At 38.0% G+C, this 7750-nt stretch overlaps 1 protein-coding gene and 1 long non-coding RNA gene across 11 annotated transcripts in view; both read left to right on the top strand.

Moving 5' to 3' along the window:
• The window catches only part of PCDH15 (protocadherin related 15), an 819037-nt gene that overhangs the window by 365064 nt on the left and 446223 nt on the right, over positions 1–7750 (top strand). The window lies entirely within an intron of this gene.
• Positions 1400–7750, top strand: part of LOC116528396 — a 20378-nt gene continuing 14027 nt past the window's right edge. The window contains exon 1 of the long non-coding RNA XR_004259006.1: positions 1400–1508. This is a non-coding gene — a long non-coding RNA (uncharacterized LOC116528396). The remainder of the gene's footprint in view (positions 1509–7750) is intronic.

Below are 7750 nucleotides of genomic sequence, written 5' to 3'. Positions count from 1 at the left end.
TTGCCTGGGGTTCACCTGCAGCAGCTGCTGAACAGCAAGGGTTGTTACCAGTTTTCTTCTTCTGCTATCTTTGTCCCAGAAGGATACCCGCCTAGTGTCAATCTGATCTCTCCTCTATGAGGTGTCTTTTTGGATATATAGGGGTCAGGGAGCTGCTTGAGGAGACAGTCTTTTCTTTATAGGAGCTCAAATGGTGAGCTGTGAGCTCTGTTGTTGTTCATTCAGAGCTGCTGGGCAGGTACTTTTAGGTCTGCTGCAGCTGAACTCATAAACTGCTTTTTGTTCCCAGGTGCTCTGTCCCAGGGATTTAGGGCTTTATTTATGAGTTTCCGTTATGCTGCTGCCTTCTTTTTTTTTTTTTTTTTTCTTTTTTTCCTTCAGACCTGCCCAGCCCAGCAAGGAGGCAGCCTAGTCACTGTCGGCCTATAGCAGCTTTGCTGAGCTGCTGTGGGCTGCGCCCTGCTGCCGAGTGAACTTCCCTGCAGTCCTGTTTATATGGGTGTAGTTAGAACTGCTTTGGCGATGGTGGCCTGCCTCTGTTGGGGCGGAATCTCTGCTGTGGCGTGTTGCCTTGGCGACGGCGGGCTGCCTCAGCAATGGCGGGTTGCCTTGGCAAAGGCGGGCTGCTTCAGTAATGGCGGACGCCCCTCCCCCACAGAGCTGGACTGAGGGACAGACTCTCTCAAGTGGCACACTGAACCCTGTGTAAAAAAAAAAAAAAAAAAAAATTCATACAGGAGAAATAACCCCAACATTAACAGAAAGGATGTCCACTCAGAGATTCTATCCAAAATCACCAACTTCAAAGATCAAAGATAGATAAATCCATGAAGATGGGAAGAAACCAGTGCAAAAGGGATGAAATCATCAAAGTCCAGAATGCCTCTCATCCACCTGAGGTAACATAACTCCTCATTGGTAGGGGAACAAAACAGGATGGAGAATGAATTTCATGAACTGACAGAAGCAGGCTTCAGAAGGTGGGTAATAACAAACTTCTCTGAGCTAAAAGATCATGTCCTAACCCAATGCAAAGAAACAAAGAACTTTGAAAAAGGTTAGACGAAATGCTAACTAGAATAACCAGCCTAGAGAAGAACATAAATGACTTGATGGAGCTGAAAAACACAGCACGAGAATTTCACAAGGCATACAAAAGTTTCAATAACCAAACTGATCAAGCAGAAGAAAGGATATTGGAGATTGAAGATCAACTCAATTAAATAAAACCAGAAGTCAAGATTAGTGAAAAAATTGTGAAAAGAAATGAACAAAGCCTCCAAGAAATATGGGATTATGTGAAAAGACCCAATATATGCTTGATTGGTATACCTGAATGTGATGGGGAGAATGAATCCAAGCTGGAAAACACTCTTCAGGATATTATCCAGAACTTCCCCATCCTGGCAAGGCAGGCCAATGTTCCAATCCAAGAAATACAGAGAACACCACAAAAACACTCCTCAAGGAGAGCAAACCCAAGCGACATAATCATCAGATTCACCAGGGTAGTTTGAACATAAAAATGCTGAGGGCAGCCAAAGAGAAAGATCAGGTCACACACAAGGGGAAGACCATCAGTCTCACAGGGGATCTCTTGGCAGAAACCCTACAAGCCAGAAGAGAGTGGGGGCCAATATTCAACATCCTTAAAGAAAATAACTTTCAACCCAGAATTTTCTATCCAGCCAAACTAAGCTTCATAAGTGAAGGAAAAATAAAATCCTTTATGGACAAGGAATTGCTGAGAGATTTCATCACCACTAGGCCTGCCTTGCAAGGGCTCCTCCAGGAAACACTAAACATAGAAAGATACAACCAGTACCAGCCACTGCAAAAACATACCAAATGCTAAAGACCAACAACACAATGAAGAAACTGCATCAACTATGGAGGAAACAACCAACCAGTAACACAATGGCAGGATCAAATTCAAATGTAACAATATTAACCTTGAATATAAATGGCCTAAATGACACATACTGGCAAACTGGATAAAAATTCAAGACCCATCGGTGTGCTGTATTCAGGAGACTCATCTCATGTACAAAGACACACACAAACTCAAAACAAAGGGATGGAACGAAGATTTACCAAGCAAATGGAAAGCAGAAAAAAGCAGTAGTTGCAATCATAGTCTCTGATAAAATGGAATTTAAACCAGCAAAGATAAAAAGAGACAAAGAAAGGCATTACATAATGGTAAAAGGATGAATGCGACAAGAAGAGCTAACGATCCTAAATATATATGCACCCAATACAGGAGTACCCAGTTACATAAGGCAAGTTCTTAATGACCTACAAAGAGACTTAGACTCCTGCACAATAATAGTGGGAGGCTTTAACACTCTACTGTCAATATTAGACAGATCAGCAAACAGAAAATAACAAGGATATCCAGGACTTGAGCACATATCTGGGCTAAGCAGACCTGATAGACGTCTACAACTCTTTACCCAAAATCCACAGAACATACATTCTTCTCAGCACCACATCACACTTACTCTAAAATTGACCACATAATTGGAAGTAAATCATGCCTCAGCTAATGCAGAAGAACAGAAATCATAGTAAACAGTCTCTCAGACCACAGCCCAATCAAATTAGAACTCAGGATTAAGAAACTCACTCAAAACCACACAACTTGGAAACTGAACAACTTGCTTCTTTATGACGAATGGATAAACAATTAGATGAAGGCAGAAATAAAAGTGTCATTCAAAACCAATGAAAACAAAGACACAACAAACCGGAATCTATGGTACATATTTAAAGCAGTGTCTAGAGGGAAATTTACAGCAATAAATGCCCATGAGAGAAGCAAGGAAAAATCTAAAATTGACGCCCTATCATCAAAATTGAAAGAGCTAGAGGTTCAAGCTCAGAAAACTCAAAAACTAGCAGAAGACAAGAAATAAGTAAGATTAGAGCACAACTGAAGGAGACAGAGACACAACCCTTCAAAAAATCAATAAATCCAGGAGCTGGTGTTTTGAAAAAATCAACAAAATAGACCACTAGCCAGACTGATAGAAAAGAGAGAAGAATTGAATAGATGTGAATAGATGTAATGAAAAAATTACAAATGGGAGATCACCACCTATTCCTCGAAAATACAAACGACCATCAGAAATTACTGCAATCCTCTCTATGCGTATAAACCAGTAAACCTGGAAGAAATGGACAAATTCCTGGACACTTGCACACTACTAAGTCCAAACAAGGAAGAAGTTGAATTCCTGAATAGACCAATAACAAAATTTGAAGTTGAGGGAGCAATTAATAGCCTACTAACCAAAAAACTCCAGGTCCAGACATGTTCACAGCTGAATTCTACCAGACGTACAAAGAGGAGCTGGTACCATTGTTTTTGAAACAATTCGAAACAATACAAAAAGAGGGAATACTGCCTAAGTCATTTTATGAGATCAACATCATCCTGATACCAAAACCTGACAGAGACATAACCAGCAAAGAAATTTTCAGGCCAATATCCATAATGAACATCAGTGCAAAAATCTTCCATGAAATGCTGGCAAACTGAATGCAACAGCACATCAAAAAGCTTATCCATCATGATCAAGTAGGTTTCATCTTGGGGATGCAAGGATGGTTCAACATATGCAGATCTATAAATGTAATCCATCACATAAACAGAAATAAAGACAAAAAACACATAATTATCTCAATAGATACAGAGAAGGCCTTTTGACAAATTCAACAAAGTAATAATAGCTATTAACGACAAACCCACAGCCAATATCACATTGAATGGGTAAAAACTGGAAGCCTTCTCTTTGAAAACTGTCACTATACAAGGATGCCTTCTCTCAACACTCCTATTCAATATATTATTAGAAGTTCTATCCAGAGCAGTTAGGCAAGAAAAAGAAATAAAGTGTATTCAATTAGGAAAGGGAAAGTCAAATTGTCTCTATTTGCAGATGACATGATCTCATATTTAGAAGACCCTATCATCACAGCCAAAAATCTCTTTAAACTGATAAGCAACTTCAGCAAAGTCTCCGGATACAAAATAAATGTGCAAAATCACAAGCACACCTATACACCAACAACAGACAAACAGAGAGCCAAATCATAAGCAAACTCCCATTCACAAGTGCTTCAAGGAGAATAAAATACCTAGGAATACAACTAACAAAGGATGTAAAAGACCTCTTCAAGGAAAACTGCAAACCACTGCTCAAGGAAATAAGAGAAGACACAAGCAGATGGAAAAACATTCCATGCTCATGGTTAGGAAGAATCAGTATTATGAAATTGGCAATACTGCCCAAAGTAAGTCATAGGTTCAATGCTATCCCCATCAAGCTACCATTGACCTTATTCACAGAACTGGAAAAAGCTACTTTAAACTTCATATGGAACCAAAAGAGAGCCTGCATAGCCAAGGCAATCCTAAGCAAAAGGGATTATTCTGGAGGCATCACGCTACCTGATTTCAAACTATACTACAAGGCTACAGTAATCAAAACAGCATGATACTGGTACCAAAACAAAAATATAGACCAAGGGAACAGAACAGAGTCCTCGGAAGTGACACCACACGTCTACAACCATCTGATCTTTGACAAACCTGACATAAGCAATGGGGAGAAGATTCCCTGATTAATAAATGGTGTTGGGAAAACTGGCTAGCAATGTGCAGAAAGCTGAAACAATCCATTCCTCACACCTTATGCAAAAATTAACTCCAGATGGATTAAAGATTTAAACTTAAGAACTAACACTTTAAAAACCCTAGAAGAAAACCTAGTTTTATTTTCTGGTTAATTCTAATCCAGTTTGTTAAATATATTTTATTAAAAGTCATTAGCCTGGGCATGATGGCTCATGCCTGTAATTCCAGCCCTTGGGGAGGCCAGGATGAAAGGGTGGCTTGAGGCCAGGAGTTCAAGTCCAGCCTGAGAAACTTAGTAAGACCTTGTTTGTATTATTTTTTTTTAATTATTTGGGCATGGTGACATGTACCTGTAGGCTTAGCTACTGAGGAGGCTGAGACAGAGGCTTGAGATAAAAAATATGAGGCTGCAGTGAATTATCATTATGACAGTGCACTCCAGCCTGGGTGACAGAGTGAGACCCTGTCTTTAAAAAATATCTAAATAAGTTAATAAAATCATTTTTTACAATGTTAATTTTGGTATGTTGTTACTCAATCTGTGCATCCTTCTGGCTCTCCTCATGTATGAACCATCAGGAGAGATTCATTTCTTGACCTCTTTTATCTCATTGAAAATGCTAAGTGTCTTTAGTATATGGAATATTCAGGACACTATTTGTTAGTATTTTTTCCTTTCCTGTGTTTTTATTAATATTTTGCTTTTTGTAATAACTATATGAAGAAATAACTATGTCTTTAGTGTTGTTATTGAGAAACATCGATATACATAACCAGTTCCCAGGGAGTAAGTAGTTTGAATATCTTAGTGCTCTAATGAGACTTGACTTTTCAGGCCACCTCTTACCTATACTGAGCTAACTTTCACACAGCTACTAGTTTTTTCTACACAGCCTACCAAGGGGTTGAATCATTTAAACACTAGCAAATGTGGTTAAATTACCCACATAAAAGACCAGACGTTTAGTTTAATTATTTCCTAAGAATTGTAACAGAGGAGTTTATGGTAAAAAGTGAAAAGTTGGACATACACAGTGGTTCCTGTCTGTAACCCCCGCACTTTGGGAGGCTGAGGTGGGCAGATCACAAGGTTAGGAGCTCAAGACCAGCCTGACCAACATGGTGAAACCCCATCTCTATTCAAAAATAAAAATTAAAAAGTGAGAAGTTGAAGGTGAAATAAGAGTGGCAAATGCTCTTTCTCCTTTTCTTCTTCAGACAAAACAAGGATACTCTAGAGTCCAGCTTTGCTAAAATATCATCAGATAGTAATGGGATGGAACTGTGGCCTTCAAAAATACTGCATAAATATTGCCCAAGTTTCTCTATGCTCTCAACCTCTGTTGATTCTTAAAGCACTGAAAGATCTTGGGAACTGTGCACAGATTCAACTTGTAAGAGCTATACTTTTTGTCTTTTCCTACATTTTTTCCCATAGGTCTACTTTTTTTTAACTTTACCCAATGAATTCTTCTTTTCAACTATTTTTCAAATTGTACGTCACAAAGTTTTATTCATGATCTCATATAGAAAACTATTTAACATTCTGTCACCCCCCAAAAGCACTGACCACCAGTTACCCACAGAAATCACGAATTTAAACATTATGTAACATGTTAAAATTTCTAAATCCTATCAGTACGTTTATTGATAATATATACATATTTGGGTCTATCTTTGGTCAAAAATTATCCAGACTTTCTAAATTATTTTAGTAGGGTCAAAAATATCTAGAATTCATCACACGTCTAATAAAATACTTATTTCAACCTCTAGTGTGGACTCATCATCTTAATTACAAATTGAGCTAATCCTCTGTTAGTTTAAATCTCATGAACATACAAAATTTAAAATAAAAGGAATCTTAAATTTGTTTGAGCTTTATTTCGTTGTAGAAAAGCATTATAGGATTAAAAATACCTTTAAATAATACATAAGCAGGAAATGAAGTTGTTTATAATCAGAGACACTCTCTGGACTACTGGGCTCCTTTCCTTTGGTTCAAATGTCAGATATAATTCACCTCTAAATTTTTGAGCCTGTGGTAAAGTCCTAACCCTCTATTTCTAGTCCAGTGTATGGTCTGGGAATTTCTCTCCATCTCTCCTCTCTGTCTCTCTCTTTCTCTCTCCTCTTTTCTAGTGTTTTCAAACTTAACATGCATTGAAATCACTTGAAGAGCTTGCTAAAACAGTGATTGTCTGGGGCTTAGCCCTAGGGTTTCTGATTCAGTGTACCTAGGGTGAAACCTGAGAATTTGCAGATTTCCAGGTGATGCTAAAACCAAATTGAGAACCACTGCTGTCGTCACATATATCTAGTCAGTTAATTTATAGCATTGATTGAAAAAGAATAAATGCAGGAGTGTTCTATAAGTCTGGACTTAACAATGTAGTTTAGTAGTAAATGCCAAAAAGCACTCAGTTGGCCCACAAAGTTAACTGTTACGGCTGGCTCCAGAAATTAAAGTTACTTAAGTTGTTTGCTTTGAATACCTTTAAAGAATTGACACGGGCAGGTATTACTGCTTTTATTACCTTCATAAGGAAATAGTTTTTATGAGTTACTCGGTATTTTATTTTTTGTAATGCCTGCAATATTACCTTAAATTAAATGCCTGATAGTTACGTGCAATTTCATAATAGTTAGGTTGTACTGGCATGGGCAAGAGTTACAGTTTAATTATACTATCTTCAATTCATATTTATTAATCTCTTTTATAGATGGTGGTACTAAAATTATTCTTCCTAGTATACAGCTCTCTTGGTACCTGTTATATCTAAATATGATTTTTAAATACTACCTCAAGGACCTAGAAATAGAAATTCCATTTGACCCAGCAATCCCATTACTGGGTATATATCCAAAGGATTACAAATCGTTCTACTATAAGGACACGTGCACACGAATGTTCATTGCAGCACTGTTTACAATAGCAAAGACCTGGAAACAACCCAAATGCCGATCGATGATAGACTGGATAGGAAAAATGTGGCACATATACACCATGGAATATTATGCAGCCATCAAAAACGATGAGTTTGTGTCCTTTGTAGGGACATGGATGAACCTGGAAACCATCATTCTCAGCAAACTGACAGAAGAGCA

The sequence above is a fragment of the Sapajus apella genome, unplaced genomic scaffold, assembly GCF_009761245.1.
Source record: "Sapajus apella isolate SASKATOON/1434 unplaced genomic scaffold, GSC_monkey_1.0 scaffold58, whole genome shotgun sequence".
Classification (NCBI taxonomy): Eukaryota; Metazoa; Chordata; class Mammalia; order Primates; family Cebidae; genus Sapajus; species Sapajus apella.
This window is presented reverse-complemented; position numbering and strand designations above follow the sequence as displayed.